General features: G+C 36.7%; 1 long non-coding RNA gene across 1 annotated transcript in view; it reads right to left on the bottom strand.

The window, feature by feature from the left end:
* The window catches only part of LOC108512255 (uncharacterized), a 9458-nt gene extending 6412 nt beyond the window's left edge, over positions 1-3046 (bottom strand). Inside the window, exons 1-2 of the long non-coding RNA XR_001880543.1 lie at positions 2625-3046; positions 2092-2204 (exon numbers count right to left, since the gene is read on the bottom strand). This is a non-coding gene — a long non-coding RNA (uncharacterized LOC108512255). The remainder of the gene's footprint in view (positions 1-2091; positions 2205-2624) is intronic.
* Positions 3047-17527: the final 14481 nt, after the last annotated feature.

The raw sequence follows: 17527 nt of genomic DNA, 5'->3' as shown, positions 1-17527 counted from the left end.
GTTGTGCACATGTACCCTAGAACTTAAAGTATAATAATAAAAAAAAGAAAAATAAATAAATAAAATATTACATTATCTGAGAAAAGGAATACCTGACTACCAAGACAGTTTTAGATACTTAAAAGGGTTCCCTAGGATGCTCATTACTACTTCACCAGGGATATAGTAATCATACCTAGACAATACACTTGCTGCAATTCCCATCAAAATACCACCGTCATTCTTCAGAGCTAGAAAAAATCCTAAAATTCATATGGAACCCAAAAAGAGCCTGCATACCCAAAGGAAGACTAAGCAAAAGGAGCAAATCTGGAGGCATTATAATACCTGACTTCAAACTACACTATAAAGCCATAGTCACCAAAACAGCATAGGACTGGTATAAAAATAGGCATATACACCAATGGAACAGAATAGAGAACCCAGAAATAACGTCAAATACAGTCAACTGATCTTCAACAAAGCAACCAAAAACATAAAGCTGGGAAAGGACACCCTATTCAATAAATGGTGCTGGAATAATTGGCAAGCCACACATAAAAGAATGAACCTGGGTTATCATCTCTTAGCCTATACAAAAATCAACTCAAGATGAATCCAAGACTTAAATCTCAGACCTGAAACCATAAAATTCTAGAAGATAACATTGGAAAACCCTTCCAGACATTGGCTGAGGCAAAGACTTCATGACCAGGAAACTAAAAGCAAATGCAAAAAAAAAAAAACAAAGATAAATAGATAGAACTTAATTAAACTAAAAAGTTTCTGCGCAGCAGAATTATTACTGAGTTTCAAGAATGTGTGAGGCCAATACCCTTGTCAAAAGGGATCCCTAAGTTAACCCTCAGGTTCAGTGATTTGCTAGAACTCAAAGAACTCAGAAAATCTGTTTTACTAATGGTTATGGCTGATTATAGTGAAAGAGCACAGACTAAAATCATCTAAGGTCAAAGGCTGATAGAGCAGAATCCAGGAAAGACTAAGTTCAAGCTTCTATTAATAGTTGTTCTCTCCTAGTAGAGTCCCACAGACAGCACCTAATTCTTCCAGCAACAATCTGTAACAACACAAATGGGGTCTTGTCAACAAGGTAAGCTCATCTGAGACTTGGTGTCCAGGATTTTATTGGAGGTTGGTCAAATAGGCATGGCATGCCCATGAGGCTGACCTTAGTTTCTCAGCCTTCAGCCCTTCCAGAGGTCAAACTGATATCATATGGCCCAAGGCCCCAACCATAACTTACATTGTTAGAATAAACTGCCTCACATGGCTGAAGGCTCTAGGTAAACAGACACTTTTATGAAGTACCATATTCTAAAGGCTTAGATGCTCCTAGGAGCCATGCCGGGTCCCATCCTTCCTTTGGAATGGGCAAGGTTTAGACACCTCAGACCTGCTGAGTCAACCTGTCCCTGCATAAGCATATTTTATCACTCAAATTTAGGAGATGCAACCTTTATACAAGATCTCTTTCCATAAATTTCCCAAGCAGAATAACTCCAATTTGAGACTACAATTTTATCCCACATATGAAAGAGCTATCTTTCCCTCTTCTGGTTGAAATTCACTTATCTCCTGTCTACCTCCACCAGATTATAGCATGTTTTATTCTATGAAATGTTTTGCTATTGCTATATTATTCAACATTTGAAGGCTCTGAAGAACTGACTCAGTCAGATATTGCTATGCAACACACAACCACAAATATCTCCGTGGCAAACAATACTAAGCATTTATGTCTCGCCCTGGCACCTGTGAAGTGGCTATAATTATTTTGCATCTGTGAGAAGCAGCTCTATTCCATTTGCCTCATTTAGAGTTCCCAACTGGAGGGGTAGTATATACCTGGAGTTCGTTTTTCTCATGGCTTTAACAGAAGCACAAGATGACAAGCATAAGGGCTTAACCATATTTCAAGCCTCTACTCATGTCACATCTGTTAATATCCCACTGGCCAAACTAGTCATATTGCCAATGCCAAAGTCTAGGGACAGAGAATTACATGTCACCAACCGTGTAGGCCATGGCAAAGGAAGGGATGAATAATAATTCCATAGGTAAGTGAAGAATTGAGAAGATTATTTTACATACCTCTGAGGACATAGTGCAATGGAAAATTTAGGAAGTTTTCAAATCCTGGTTTGGCTACTTGTTCACATACATAGATGCAGTTACTCAGCATTTTCATTACTTGGTTTTCTCATCTGTAAAAAAGAAATAAAATAATTATTCAGAATTTTGTTGTGATGATTACAGATGTTATATATGAAGTGCCTAGCACAGAGTCCTGATAATAGGTACACAATTAATGATAACATTTATTATTATAATGAAGATGTCTCAGAGCTTCCTCCTCAGAAGCACTTATGAGGATAATAACAGCTGATATTTATTGAGTATCTACTGTATACTCACTATTATCCTAAGAACGTAACAGGTAGAAATTCTTTCATATGATTTGTGTGTGTGTGTGTGTGTGAACAAAAGAAGGTGAGAAAAGCTAAGAAACATGCCTAAAGTTAGCTTTCATTGTATCTCAAACTATCTTAAAACCAAAGGGCTTAATATAACAATTGTTTATTTTGTTTATGATCTTATGGGCCAGCAATGAGGGCTGGACTCACCTAGGTTGCTTTTCTGGACTCATCTGGATGCAGGCATGTGTCTGCAGTCAGCTGCTTGGTTGGCAAAAGCTATCTATTCTAGAATGGCCTCAGTTGTTATGGCTCATTAGTGTTCCAGTGACCTCTCATCGTCCAGCACAAGAGCCTCGGCTTATTTACCTGGTGGCTGGGAAGGGTTCCAAGACAGCAAGTGGGAAAGCTTGCTTGAGGCCTTGGCTTTCTATTAACCAGAACAAGTTACAAGACCAGTCCAGACAGAAGGCAATGGAGAACAGAATCCATCTCTTAATGAGAAAAGTGGCAAAGTCACATTACAAAGAGCATGGAGACAAGAAGGAATAAAGGATTATGAGCCAATTTTCTAGTTTACCACAATCTGCCTCTGGCCACAATTTTCACCTTTCTACCCATGTACAACATCCTCTTCCTTCTCATAGGATCCCTAAAATTCTCATGGAACTATGACATCAGGCTTGAATTCTAGAATTCAATTATCCATTTAAAGTTGAGAGGAAGCCCATTAAATGTAAATGTTTTTGATCCAGAGAGTCATGAAATTTTAAAAAAATATATGTCCCATAAACATCCAACCTGCAATATTAATACAGGGATAGGGTAACTGATAAATACTGCCATTCTGAAAGAAAAAAAAAAAAGGGAGGTACATAGTAATTACTGGTCCATTGGAAATTTAAAATCTAGGTAGAAAAATGTTGTTAGGCTCACCTACCTGGGAGGAGTAACTATTTGTTAAGGCAAGGTGGTGTTTTTTGGGGGTTTCCCAGTTCTTTGTTTTCATGACTATTGGGTCTTGACTCTGCTCTCTAGAACATTCGCTCTTTTAGTTTCCTTCCTTAGCCTTTTGAAAACGTTCTCAGTCAGCTTCTGGATCATAGAAAGTTGCACCCACAGAGACCTTTTTGCAATTTAAGTAAAATCATTCTTTCAAAATTCAGGTTGATGGAACTTTTATAAATTCAGTTTCTTCCAAATCATGGTGGACTTACTATGAGTTTAATTTACGTGCATGTCATTTGTTGGAAAGCCATACCCTGATTGTTTCCAAGACATGCCTCTCTGTATAGACTTATTTACTCTGGGATTGGGCTTCTGTGAGACCATACTCTTAACAAAGTTGAGGAGCTGTATTTTTTAGTTTGAGAGAGAACTAGACAACATATAAATTCTTTCAGATTTCTTAACAAAGGATTGTGGAGCTACACCCTTTAATTGATTTTTTTTCTTCTTGATGCCTCATTTTACTTTGAGAATTCTTACTGGATGGAAAGACAGAAGATACGAAACAATTATATTTTCCCACCCAGAAAATTCTGTCCCCTCTGTGTTCCCTCAAAATTCTCCTTGCAAGCTGGCCATGTCTTTATTTAGACCATTTCTTTCTTCTTGTACCTATATGTAGCTAGGACCAACCATCTGACATTTCAACATTCTGTGGAGGTCTCTTTAGCCAAAATCAAAAGTTCATTATATACACTGGCCATCTTTCCAGTTTCTATAGGCAACACTTTTGACAATTATTTTATTCTCAAAAATACAGATCACCATTTTTTTCCTAACCTCCAATAACAATTTGATTTTTTTTCCTCCGCATTTGCTAAGAGTTTGTTTGCCATTTTTCCATCCTCTGCTCAGTGCTTACTGCCAATGGCACTTATTTTAGATTTTTGTTATGGCAGCACCTCAATTCTAGGAACCAATTATTTCTGCATCAGTTAGCTTTTGCCATGTTAAAAAAATCACACAACTTCGCAGCTTAAAACAACCATTTCTTTTATTTTTCAGCACATAATTCTGCTGGTCATTAATATGGACTGGGCTCAGCTGAGCTTGTGTTTGCAGTCAGCTGCCAGGTCAGCTGGGGACTAGAGGTCTAGAATGGCCTCAGCTGGGGCTGCTCCCCTTGGTTCTGTGTTTTCTCATCATCCTGCAGGATAGCCTGGGCTTGTTCTCATGGTGACTGGTCAGAGTTTCACAAGAATGAAGAGGCAAGCTAAGGTTTTTGGGGCCTAGAATTGGAGCTAGCACACCATCACTTATGCTGCATTTTATTGACCAGAACAAGTTACAGGGCCAGCCAAAATGTAGGAGAATGACAAATGGACTCTAGATGTTACATTGTAAAGGATATAGATATTCAGAGTACAGAAGAATTAGGGATCCTCTTCCAATATACCATACCTCTCACTATTAGTAAATTTTGTTACCCTTACTGTTTTCTCAAGAACACTATTAAATTGGTATTATTCCATGGAAAAGCATGACTGTGGCTTCACCAAAACTTTTCTGCTTCCTTGAGCACAGACACTAATTTTCTGACCACACAACCTGCCTATATATGTATTAGTATCCTACTCCCGACCTTCTTACTGGTCTACTTGTTTCAGTAGGCAGTTCCCAAACTGACTTTTGCCTGCCTGCCTGCCTCCATCTTTGTACAACTCTAACTGGTTGAATCCAGGCCTGTAGACTTGCTTGTCTTTGGGTGGCTTCTGATCTTCAACCACCTTATAAGCAACAGCAGCACCAATCAGACCATTGTTTGAAGGAAGGCCCACCTACGTAACTCCTGCATGCCCCACCTCAGTGATGATCATGTTCCATAGTCCCCTCTTCCATTATGCGCCTTCTTCTGATCAGCTCCACTACTGGGCTTTTCTCATGAGTTATAAGTTATCTAAAAAATTGATGTGTCAAATATGTAATTTTATTTTCTTAATCTTATTGTAATCTATAGAGGACACGTCTAATTTTGATTTTCTTGTATTTTATCATAAAACTTTCTTTTTATATTTTTGCTTAGAAGGTATATGGGTAGGACTGAATAAATAGGTGATGGGGCTTATTATATAACAGAAATTAATAATTGATTTGCCACATGGTCAATTAATTAATTTGTTAATAATTACCTAATTATTGGTCAATTTTCTCAACATTCTACAGAAAAGAGAATCATATTGATTTTGTACAGAAGTAGAAGTTTTTGCCACAATGAAAATCTGTTTCATCAATCATCCCGTGATTTAAAGGGTACAACCATCTAAATATAAAAATATTGGAAGGGTTGCTTACAGTTCTTTAGAGAAGCACCCTGAGCTGAGTGAGTCACCCTACATTTAAGCTCTGATTGGATTGGCTTGACACCCCCAAAAGTCAGAGCTCTATTGGACAGAATTCATGAGTATTATCTCAGAGGGCACTTATATTCATAAATGCTTACATGTGACTTTCACAGTAGCCTCTGGCCTAATCCTCTGTGGCTAGGATGGCATCTATTTTAACACCACATATATGTTCTATTGTGTAACGTGAAACAGCTAGTAAAAGTAGGAAAAATTTGTTGAAAATATGTTCTTCAAAAACTAGCTATGCAGAGAAGAGAAATACAGCTCCTACCAGTTCAATGGTGTTAACTCCATGAGTTAGGCCCAAATCCTCTTTTAACCCAGAAATTGTTATAAACTAGATGTGAGGCTTGGTTACTTCTTTGACTTTCAAGTCTCCAATCTTTATTAAGTTTGATTTTCATCTTTTCATTTGTGTTTTTATGGATAGTTCTACAAAGGAAATCTGAAACCTACTTAAGAACATTCAAAGAAAATGGTGAAGATACAGAATTACACCAAAAGGCCACATGTTCATTAGGATAGAGAATAAAATCACAATGTGTCTCAAGATCTATTTAAAACTCCATTCTGTATTTACATATGAATATTTGCTTTTTCTCTGATTTTTTTCTGAGAGCATAAAATAATTTTGAGATGATTCTGAATGTTTTAAGTTAAAGAAAGTTTGCGCATTAAGAGCACAAGAATCCTTTATAGTTCACATAAGCACACGCACACACATACACACATACTAACACACATTTATTCCTCTTTCTAATCTACATTTGTTGGCCAACAGTGTAGATGATGAAAAGGATATCCTCCCTCATTATATCAAATAGCACCACCAGCTTGGCTATGAATTTTACCCTGAAATAAGCAACACACACACACATGCACACATGCATACATCTTTCTTTAAGTAGAAAATAGCCCTAACTCTGATTCAATTCAATAACATATACTGTTACAAAATTAAGACATAATTGAGCAGCATTTTTGAGAGTTGATAATGCAAAATTAATATATTATACTTTTCTTACTGCCCTTGCTGTAATATTTAGCAAACCAGTATTTATTATGGGAATAATGGTAACACAATTGACAACCCACTGGGATAAATGGATATGTTTAGTTATATAAGTTATGGGAATTGTCTGTCATACTGGTACATCCATTTTAATTTGAGCTCTAGTGGAAAAATCAATGCTTAGAAAATGCAAGAGGGAAACAATGACTACAACATTTTTTTAAATGTCTAAGACATTACATGGTTATTTTTTTGTAAGCAAAACTGAATAAGGATAGCTTTATTTCCCAGAAAAAGCTAGATATAGTCCTAAAATAAAGTTGCACATGATTTAAAAGTAGATTCTCATTCATCTGTGTTCTCTGGCCTTTATTAACATTAAGTAAAATATGTAATAATTTGAAAGTAAAAATTGAAGAAGAGTTCAACTTCAAAATGAAAATACCTCGAAATATACTCCTTTATCTCCATGAAACATTTGTTTTGCTTCATGCATGTTAGTTCATAGGCTTTCCCCCTTGAGTCCCCAGTGTAACATTAAAGAGAATTTAAACATTTCTTTCTCAGCATGGAAGCTTACGAGCTGAATAAGATGGTAACATGAGCAGAGACTCACAAGGTAGGCCTCCCTTCCCACCTCAGACCAGCTTGCAGATTGGCATTCTCCTATATTAGACCTCAGGACAATATCTAGTCAAAATCTTTACTTGTCCAAGAAATTGTGTCATCCAAGAAATAAACATACCCTCTAATCTCTTCGCTGTAAACTAAATGAGCTTTCAGAACAATTAGGATTATACAGAGTTAAACTGAAATGCCTTAATGTGTACAACAAAGTTAGTTTAGAGATAGTGCCAAAGGTTGATATGTGAAAGTCAATATGGCTCTTGTCCTTTAGTGAAGACATGGAACACAAGGTTTCAGGAACAGAATTAAGCTTCCATTTCTGGACGTATGATAGAAGCTATGTCTTATTCATGGAGGTCTTAAACAAGCCCAGGAAACAAAATCAATAATTTTTGGAATTCTCTAAGCCATGAAGCAATACACTTCTGATCAAGAAGAATCACCTGCTGTGGAGATTTTGTCTGGGTCTGATACGTTTTCACTGAAGTATTCTCTACTCAGATCAGGAAAAAATGTTTGAATGGAGGTGATTCAATTCAGAGGGAAACACAGAGAAGCAGTTTGAGAATTCTCTCATTTTGGCCTGCTATATATGATATATAAATTTTTGGGTTTTTAGGAGTCTGTTTAGGAAAGATATATAGAACGTAGCATGCTATAAAAATAACCGGATTAATTGGTACATTTTGTTATTCCACTTATTGAGAAAATGGAATCCAGATTCTAATTTTATTGACCATTACGGCATTCCAGTAAAATTTTATAGTTGATTGATATACCTATGTAGATTTATGTAACAAATATTTGCCCTAATTTTATGGTATGCAGTGGATCTCATGTGAGAAAAAAAAAAAAAAAAAAAAAAAAACTACCTTAAAACTGTTCTTTGTAGCTTACTAAGAGATCTATTTTCTCCCAAATTTACATAAGCACAGAGAAGGAAACTATTCTAGTGTGACTAATTGTAACAGTAATCTGTCCTGTTTTTGGAGCATGCTTTTATTTGTCAGATATACCATATAATATTACAGCTAGCCATCTCCCCCGACTCTCCACTCCCTAGAACAAGCAGCAGGTTACAAATAAATTTGACCTGAATAAGAATCCAAATATAAAAAAGGAATAGTAGCAATTTATATTTATTTATAAAGTACAAGTTTATTATAATAGTGATATTTTGATAAACTTCTTGTATCAAGAAGAATTATGGGCTGGGCATGGTGGCTCATGCCTGTAATCCCAACACTTTGGGAGGCCAAGGAAGGTGGTTTGCTTGAGCTCATGAATTTGAGGCCAGGTTGGGCAACATGGTGAAACCCTGTTTCTACAAAAAAATAGAAAAATTAGCTGGGCATGCTGGTGTGTGCCTGTCACCCCAGCTACTTGCGAGATTGAGATGAGAGGATGGTTTGAGCCTGGGAGGCAGAGGTTGCAGTGAGCCCAGATTGGGCCACTGAACTGCAGCCTGGGTGACAGAGCCAGACCTTGTCTCAGAAAAAATACCAAAAAACCAAAAAACAGAAGAATTATGAACTTTACTTAGTCATATTTCTACAATTATATTTAGTCTTAAACCAGGAATGTTTTATGAATAGATTTAAAACACTTGAAAATGCATTGTTTGGCATTTTAGAATGTGTCTTTACTAGTGTGTTAGTGGTTGAGAAAGTGCACATAGGCAAGTTTATTTTTCGTGTAGCTAAACATGATTACTACAAATGAGGAAAAAAATCTCCTCAATTCTTTCATTGGACTTCATGATTCATTGAGTAGCATGCAATGAATAGCACCAATTTTTACTGGCAATATCTTTCTAATATCTTTATATAATGAAACAAGTAGCTCCAACAAAGTGTTTTTAAAAATAATACATGTGACTATAGACATCTCTAGTTACTATTTTAATAAACTTAGAGCAGATATTTACAACTGCTCTATTATGAATGTTGGTTAATATAGAGGAATTTGCATAAAATAGTATATACTTTAGATCTGTTGAATTTTGTTTTTTAGAATAATATACCACTTTGTCTTTATAGTAATTTGATGCTGTTGAAATAAAAAGAAATCCTGCTGAAATTTTTAAAAAAAGGTTGGATCTGTCCATCCCAACATTAAGAAAATGTAGGGTGAATAAATCTCATAATATGTCTAACTTTTGCATGTAAATGGCTTCCATTGAGAACATATAAATTAAAATATTCTTAGATTTTATAGGAAAAATAATTCTAATTTCTTACTAGAAAGGATATGTAGAGAGAGTCAAATCTGTGAACCAGAAGGAAGCAGGGCTTGTCAGTCTTGATTATTGCCTTGCTTCCATGTTGAAATTTATTTAATATGGGTTATTATATTTAATTATTAATGCTTAATATGTGCTTACTATGGATCAATCACTTTATAAAACTTTACCTCTCATAATAAACCTCAAACCTATACTACCAGAAGTATATTAAAATGAAACTTTTTACTTTCCTTTTGTCTTATTAGATAAGATTAGCACTTATCTAATATAATAGATAAGTACCCACCATTGCAATGTGAAAGTGAAGCACCAGATGACCTTGGGAGGACAATCCAAAAAAGTGACTTTGTATAAGGTTAGCAGTTCTCAAGCATCACCCACCTTTAGGCTATAGAAATGAAGGCTAAGGATTCAACCAGAGGGTGTAGACATTAAAGGCATGAATTCTTTGAAGAGAATGCGTAGGCATTTCCTCCTGGGGCTCTCTGACTGGGTGAAGAGGATGTGAGGATGCCACATAGCAAGCAACCACCTTTCCCTGACAGCAGGACAAAGAGACGCTTCTCTGAATTCAGGTAGGCCATACGTATTAGTGTTTTATGCTGCATATGAAATTTCCACAAACACAGAGGCTTAAAACAATGTCATTTATTATCTTCCAAGTTCTGTAGATCAGAAGTCCAGCCGGTTTTTGTCCCTTTTCTGCTCTGTGTCTTATATAGTCAAAGTCAAAGTATGGGCCACAGGTTCTGATCTGCAGTTTCTGGGAAAGATCCTACTCCCAAGCTCATCTAGGTTATTGGCAAAATTCATTTCCTTGTTTTAATAGGACTGTGGTCCCCATTTTCTTGCTGTTTATCCCGGAGACCATTTTCAGCTCTTACAGGCTACTCTCAGGTCCTTGCCCTGTAGGTACCCACATCTCAGCAACAGAGAACTTCTTTCACATGGAATTCCTCTCTTGCTTCAAATTTCTGACTACTGCTTCTCTAATCAGCCATGATAAACTCTGTTTCTAAATGGCTCATGTGATTAGAATGGGTCTACCTGCGAAATCTCTCTTTTAAATAACTCAAAGTCAACTGATTAGTAATCTTAATTACATCTATAAAATCCTCTGTTCATGTAATATAATATACTCATGGGTATGATATTTGATGATAGTCACAGCCCAGAGATTAGGGGAGGAAATCTTGGACCATTTCAGAATTCTGTCTACCTGTTGGAGGAAGCTAGTCAGGGATGAGGCAACCCCAGCAAAAAGAGGCTGCAGTTTTAACACTGGGTGTTCTAGATAATTAATGAATATACCTATTTGCTTGATAAAATAATATGTGTGTATTCTCTAGTTCCTGGGGTTGGAATAAACAGTTGTGTATATACTGATCATTTTTGTAGACTATGCTTAAGTCATTTATATGCTTTGATACACACTGTTAAATTGCTAGTAGAAGCGTGTCTTAATCAGGATAAGCTTAGTTATGCTGTGAAACAAATAACCTCACACTCTTAGGTACTTAAAACTGGAAAGGTATATTTCTTGATTACACTGCAAGATACTTCTCAGAGCAGCAGGGGAGGTGGACTCCTTCATGTTGTTCTCATTAAATGACCAAGATCACCGAGCAGGCACTATTGGAACACTTTATTTCACTGAGGTGGGGAGTAGGCAAGCTGCAATAGAATATGTAGCATGTTATTTCTAACATTTTGTTGGTTAAAGTAAGTCACACGGCCATGCCTAATTTCAGTGAGGAAGGAAAGTGCAATCCAAACAGAACCATAGTCTTGCTAAAAGCTCTAATGACTGTCTCAAAGACAATTTGGAAAAATCACTCAAAAATTAAATATATGTAGCTCTTGACCTAGTGATTTCTAAATGAAATGAAGTCACTGGTTCAAATTACATTTATATTATGGCACAAGCATGTTTCTGTGTTATCTGTAATAGCAAAAGGTAAGAAAATACTCAAGTTGTAGAAAGTTATATTAGATCCATTCAATGGGATACCTTGCAGCCTTTCAAAAGTAAGACATATCTGGATTAACATGAAACTATTCCAAGATCATACTATTGAATAATAATCAAAGTGTATGTGTGTGAGAAGGTGGTGGTGATTATGGTGGGTGGTGGTGGGGCCAGGGATAATACATACAAAGCACTTACAATAGCGCATGGCAAAAATAATAGTAGTTAACACTCACATGCAATTTACTATGTGTAAAGTGCTCTTCTAAATGTTGTACATTCTTTAAGTCATTTGATACTCATAACAGTCATTTGAGGTGGTATTATCTCAATTTTCAAATGAGGAAATTCACAACAGAATATATTCATGAATAATTTCTAGAATCATATTTAAGAGAATATCTGCAAAGAAAATGTATCTCTGGGGAGTGGGACTGAGAGAAACAATGGGGCTATTTTATGATTTACTGTGTTGCTTTCTGTTGCTCTTAGAGTTTTTATCATGATCACATGTTACTTTCATAGTAAAACTCAAACTCTGGTAGTAAAAATGTGATGACAATGAGCCAATGGGAGTTGTTCCACTCCTGCTAGAGTGTATTTGTGCCTTTGCACCCTGACAAGGGATAATTTTTTCCTATGGAGAGAGAATATATAAGACATAAATATTCAACTCCAAATCTTCCCTTTTTCCTAATGAAGGAAAGTCTGAGTTTGTCACTCTTTAGTCCAGATTGTCTCTTTGGGTGTGATGATCCATGGTAGGTTCTGTTACTGTCCAATATCTCCCCCTCTTGTGGGATGCTACATCACTTGTCTATGACAGCAGGCTTGGCTGAGTGCTGGCTTTGGAAGTGATGTGTACTGCTTTCAAACAGAGGCTTTAAGAGTCACTGTGAGACTCTACTCCTGCTCTTTTCTGTTTGCCATGGGAAGAGCCATATAGAGACGGGGCTACTTCTTTAGCCTGGATCTTGGAGAGACAAGAACATAAGTGCAGCTGTAGGAATATGTAACATGGGTGAGAAATTAGAGATAAATTTTTCTTCTAGAAAGCCACTGATGCTGAGCCATTTGCTACCATAATATAAACCGGTGAAAGGTAATACAAGATCTCATAGAAATAATAGGTATGCAGAAGTAGAGAAAATATACCTTCTGAATATCTTCTGGAATGCAGGCTCTGGGACATTTCAGCTTTTGTGCTTTTGTTATTTTGTGTTATAGCATTTTGCTCTTGGATCTTCAATACCTGACAATCTCTATTTTGTTCTTCTGAAAGAAGAAAAATGTGTATTGTCCTACTGCTTTAATATTGGCAGGCTAGTAGTGGAAGACTTGTTACACAATTTCAATGCGATTTCTCTCTCTGATTGTAGAAGATTTACTTGTTCTACACATCCTGTTGTAGAAAAAAGTGGCAATATTACAGCAGTATAAATAGTTGCAGTTGTATTTCCTTTTCAATAGCTCATTTCTCTAAGTTTCGCACTTAATTGCAAAATGTTGCAATCACTTTAACTTTATTTTTTTTATTACCTAAATTAAATCATGGGTAAAATTATCAAGGTTTTTCCCTAGACATTCTATTATTTCATTTCACACAAAATATTTTATGTAAATAAGAACTTGCAATTTTGTAGTTTGATGTTAACTCTAAAGAATGTCCTGCTTTAATGATTGAATTGTAAGCTAATACCCAAGGAGTCATGCTATAAGTTAATTTTTCCACTAAGTATAATTTTCAACTAATATAAAAAATGTTCTAAGTTTTTTAGACTTTCACTCATTAATAAGAGCAAATTTATTTTCTCTTAATGGAGTTTAATTAGTTGTTTATATCTTATCAAAATAAGGATAATAACCTATTTTATGTCTCTATTCCAAAGGTCCATTTAGACACCAATTTTTTAGCTTAAAGTGATACGCTGATTTCTGTTGGTTTGTTTATTTCTGTAGTTATGCTATCCATTACAGCACTGTTAAAAACACTTCTGGGATGAAGAGTATTTGGAGGATTGTCCTTGTCCCTAATCATACACAAGGCAGCACTTTAGAAGAATTGTTGACTGAGAAGAAGGAGGCAACTCTGCTCCAATATTCCAAAAAAAGAAAAAAGAAAAAAAAAGCTATCTAGATAAAATATCCTTTATTACAATCAATCAGCAATTACGTCCTTACCCCACTGCACAACCTGGTGAGAAGACTGTCCTTCTCTTCCACATTTTATACGGGCTCTAAGCCCTTCTGTGGCAACTGTTTAAAGACTAATCCTTTTATCCTGATTTGCAAATATAGTTTCAGTAGGAGGGCTGCCTGAGAACACCATGTGCTCTGGTTTGAACATGGTATGTCCCTATCAAAATACACATAGGAACCCTAACCCTAGTATGGCAATTTTGGGAAGCAGAGTCTTTAAGAGGCGAGGCCTGTTGGGAGGTGTTTGGGTCATGGGGTGGATCCCTTGTGAATGGCTTGGTGCTGAGTGAGTTCTCACTTTGGGAGACTGGATTAGTTCTTGCTGGAATGGATTAGCTCCTTTGCAAGTGGCTTGTTTATAAAGCCAGGCTCTCAGGTTTTGCACCTTCACACATGTCTGCTTTCCATTTGACCTTCCACCTTGTTGTGAAGCAGCAACAGAAGCTGAACAGTTACTGGTGCAATATCCCTGGAATTTTCCAGCCCGAAGGACTGCAAGCTAAATAAATCTCTCTTTTTTATGAATTATCCAGTCTTAAATATTCTGTTATAGGAACAAAACGAACTAAGATACCATGTGATTTATGCTATGCTTTACAAAGTCTAGAAGGTATTCTAATGGCCACACATCAAACTGCATTGGAGGACCTAGGAGGCTTCAAGGATAATCCTATCTCCCCTCTTTTGCCTTCCAAAGCCAGTAATAAAGAACTCAATAGCATTCTAGGGAAGCTCTGTGGGCTCTCTAAAGGTAACAGGGAGTTAGATGGCCTATAGGAGTGGTTTTTGTTGTTGTTATTGTTGTTGTTTTAACAAATAATTTATGCCCAGAACTTCACTTTCAATCTAAAGTATATGTGTTTTAGTTAATATCAAAATATATTATAGAGGAAAATAAGATTTTGGTGGTTAATATATAGCATGAGTTATTCTACTTTGCACATTTAAGAAATATTTTTAGGATATACATATGAAAACAGAAAAGAGTTTCTATGATGAAGAGACACGTTGATTTAAAACATTTTTAATCTCAATGACTGGAATAATTATGTTTTAAGGAATGGGGCATTCAATTATGAACCAAATTTGTTATTGCTTAATGTGATTCTGAATATGGTATTCCTGGATTACTTTTTGTAGATTTTATGTTAATAATAATTTTAATTTGTACAACACTTTGACATGAAAATCATTCAATTTATAGTTGTAATTCTTAAATTTATTAGTAATACATTTAATGTCAGGTAGATTTCATGCCAAAGACACAAGAACAGACTCGAATGGAAATAATATAGTATCTTGGGGGATGGCTTTTGAGTCTAAGTCCTCAGGGAAAATCTGAGTAAAAAGAGGAATGTAGTTGCTGAAGGAGCTGTAGGAATCCATTTTCTGACATAAATTTTCTAAAATAATGTATAAATTCAGGAAAAATAATATAGGAAAAATAAAATATTAAAATATTCAATTTGGTTGTAATATGTTTTTAACTATTTTGGGGCCTATAGCAAGCAAACTCTCTCATGGCCTCTAATAATTTCCAACTTCTGGTATTTTTTTTTTTTTTTTTTTTTGAGACAGTGTCTCACTCCGTCACTCAGGCTGGAGTGCAGTGGTGCGATCTCGGCTCACTACAACCTCTGCCTCCTGGGTTCACACCATTCTCCTGCCTCAGCCTCCCAAGTAGCTGGACTACAAGCACCCGCCACCACGCCTGGCTGAGTTTTTGTATTTTTAATAGAGACGGGGTTTCACTGTGTTAGCCAGGATGGTCTCGATCTCCTGACCACGTGATCTGCCCGCCTCGGCCTCCCAAAGTGCTGGGATTATAGGCATGAGCCACCTCGCCCGGCTGTCCTGGTATTTTTACTCTTGTGTAATCCCCTCCCCTCAAGTGTGGGCTAGCTCAATGACTTGCTTCTAATCAATAGAAAAGAGTGAGATGGGATAGAATAGAATGGGATTTCTCTTCTGTGATTAGTTTACAAGAAACTAACTTTCGTCTTAATAGCTATAGTCTATAGTTAATAGCTTGATAGTCTATAAAAGATTATTCTTTATCCTGGCTGTCATATTTACCAAAAAGGGTAAATATCTTGCCATGTGGCAAGAAAATGAGACTTCTGGCCAGTAGCCTCCTAGGAACTGAGGCCCTTGGTCCCAGAGCCCTTGAGGAACTGAAGTTTTGCAGACTTCATTTAAGTAAGCACAAAGTGGATATTTACCCAGTTGAGCCTTCAGATAAGCCTCAGTCCTGGCTGATACTCTGATTGCAGCCTTGTGAGAGACCTTGAAACAAAGGACGCAGTGTTGCGATCCTGGCTCACTGTAATCTCCACCTCCCAGGTTCAAGCAATTCTCCTGACTCAGCCTCCCAAGTACAGGCATGCGCCACCACACCCAGCTAATTTTGTATTTTTACTAGAGATAGGGTTTCACTATGTTGGTCAGGCAGGTCTCAAACTCCTGACCAGCTGATTTTTGCACAAATGCCTGATGCACAGAAACTGTGAAATAAATGTTTTAAGCTGCTAAGTTTGCACTAATTTATTACACAAAAATAGATAACTGATACAGGTCTTTTAATTTTAATTTTATCATTCATCTTGTAATTAATTTCTTCAGTATGGCATGGTTCAAAAAATGTATATTGTGTGCTGTATATTTAAGCAAAATTCAGTGTAGAAGAGGAATTGAGATAGAGCAGTAGTTCTCAAAATGTCATGTGCATCAGAATCACTTGAAAGACTTGTTAAAATGGTTTTCTGCTCCTTTCCTCTAGGTTTTTGATTCATCAAGTCTTGAGTAGTTCCTGGGAATTCACAGTTCTAAAAAGTTCACAGGTGTATTAGTTTCCTATTGCTGCCCTGACAAATTACCCAAAATTAGGTGATTAAAACAATACAAATGTATTATTCTATGATTCTGGAGATCAGAAGTCAGAAACCAGTCTGCCTGGACTAAAATCAAGGTGTTCTCTTTCTGGGTGCTCTAGGAGAGATGTTGTCTCTGTATTAGTCCACTTTCACACTGATGATAAAGACATACCCAAGACTGGGCAATTTACGAAAGAAAGAGGTTTAATTGGACTTACAGTTCCACATGGCTGGAGAAGCCTCACAATCATGAGCAAAGGCAAGAAAGAGCAACTCATCTCTTATATGAATGGCAGCAGGCAAAGAGAGAGCTTGTGCAAGGGAACTTCTCTTTTTAAAACCATCAGATTGTATGAGACCTATGCACCATCACAAGAACAGCATGAGAAAGATTTGCTGCCGTGATTCAGTTACCTCCCACCAGGTCCCTTCCACAACAAGTGGGAATTCCAGAAGAGATTTCGGTGTGGATGCAGCCGAACCACATCAGTCTCCATGCCTCTTCCAATTTTTAGACACTGTCTGCATTCTTTGGCTCATGCTTCCTTCCTTCGTCTTCAAAGTGTCTTCATCAAAGTAGCATCTTCAAATATTAATATCTTTCTGACTCTGACCCCTGACTCTCCTGCGTCTTTCACTTATAACAACTCTTGTGCTTACAATGGACCCATCTGGATAATTCAAGATGCTCTTTCCCTCTCAAGACCTTTAATTTAATCACATCTGCAAAGTCCTGTTTGCCATGTAAGGTAATATATTCACAAGTTTCCAGGAATCAATTGTGGATATTTTTGTGGAGCCATTAGTCTGCCTGCCACACCAGGCAATGTTAATG

Source organism: Rhinopithecus bieti, unplaced genomic scaffold, assembly GCF_001698545.2.
Source record: "Rhinopithecus bieti isolate Rb0 unplaced genomic scaffold, ASM169854v2 scaffold_28493, whole genome shotgun sequence".
NCBI lineage: Eukaryota > Metazoa > Chordata > Mammalia > Primates > Cercopithecidae > Rhinopithecus > Rhinopithecus bieti.
This window is presented reverse-complemented; position numbering and strand designations above follow the sequence as displayed.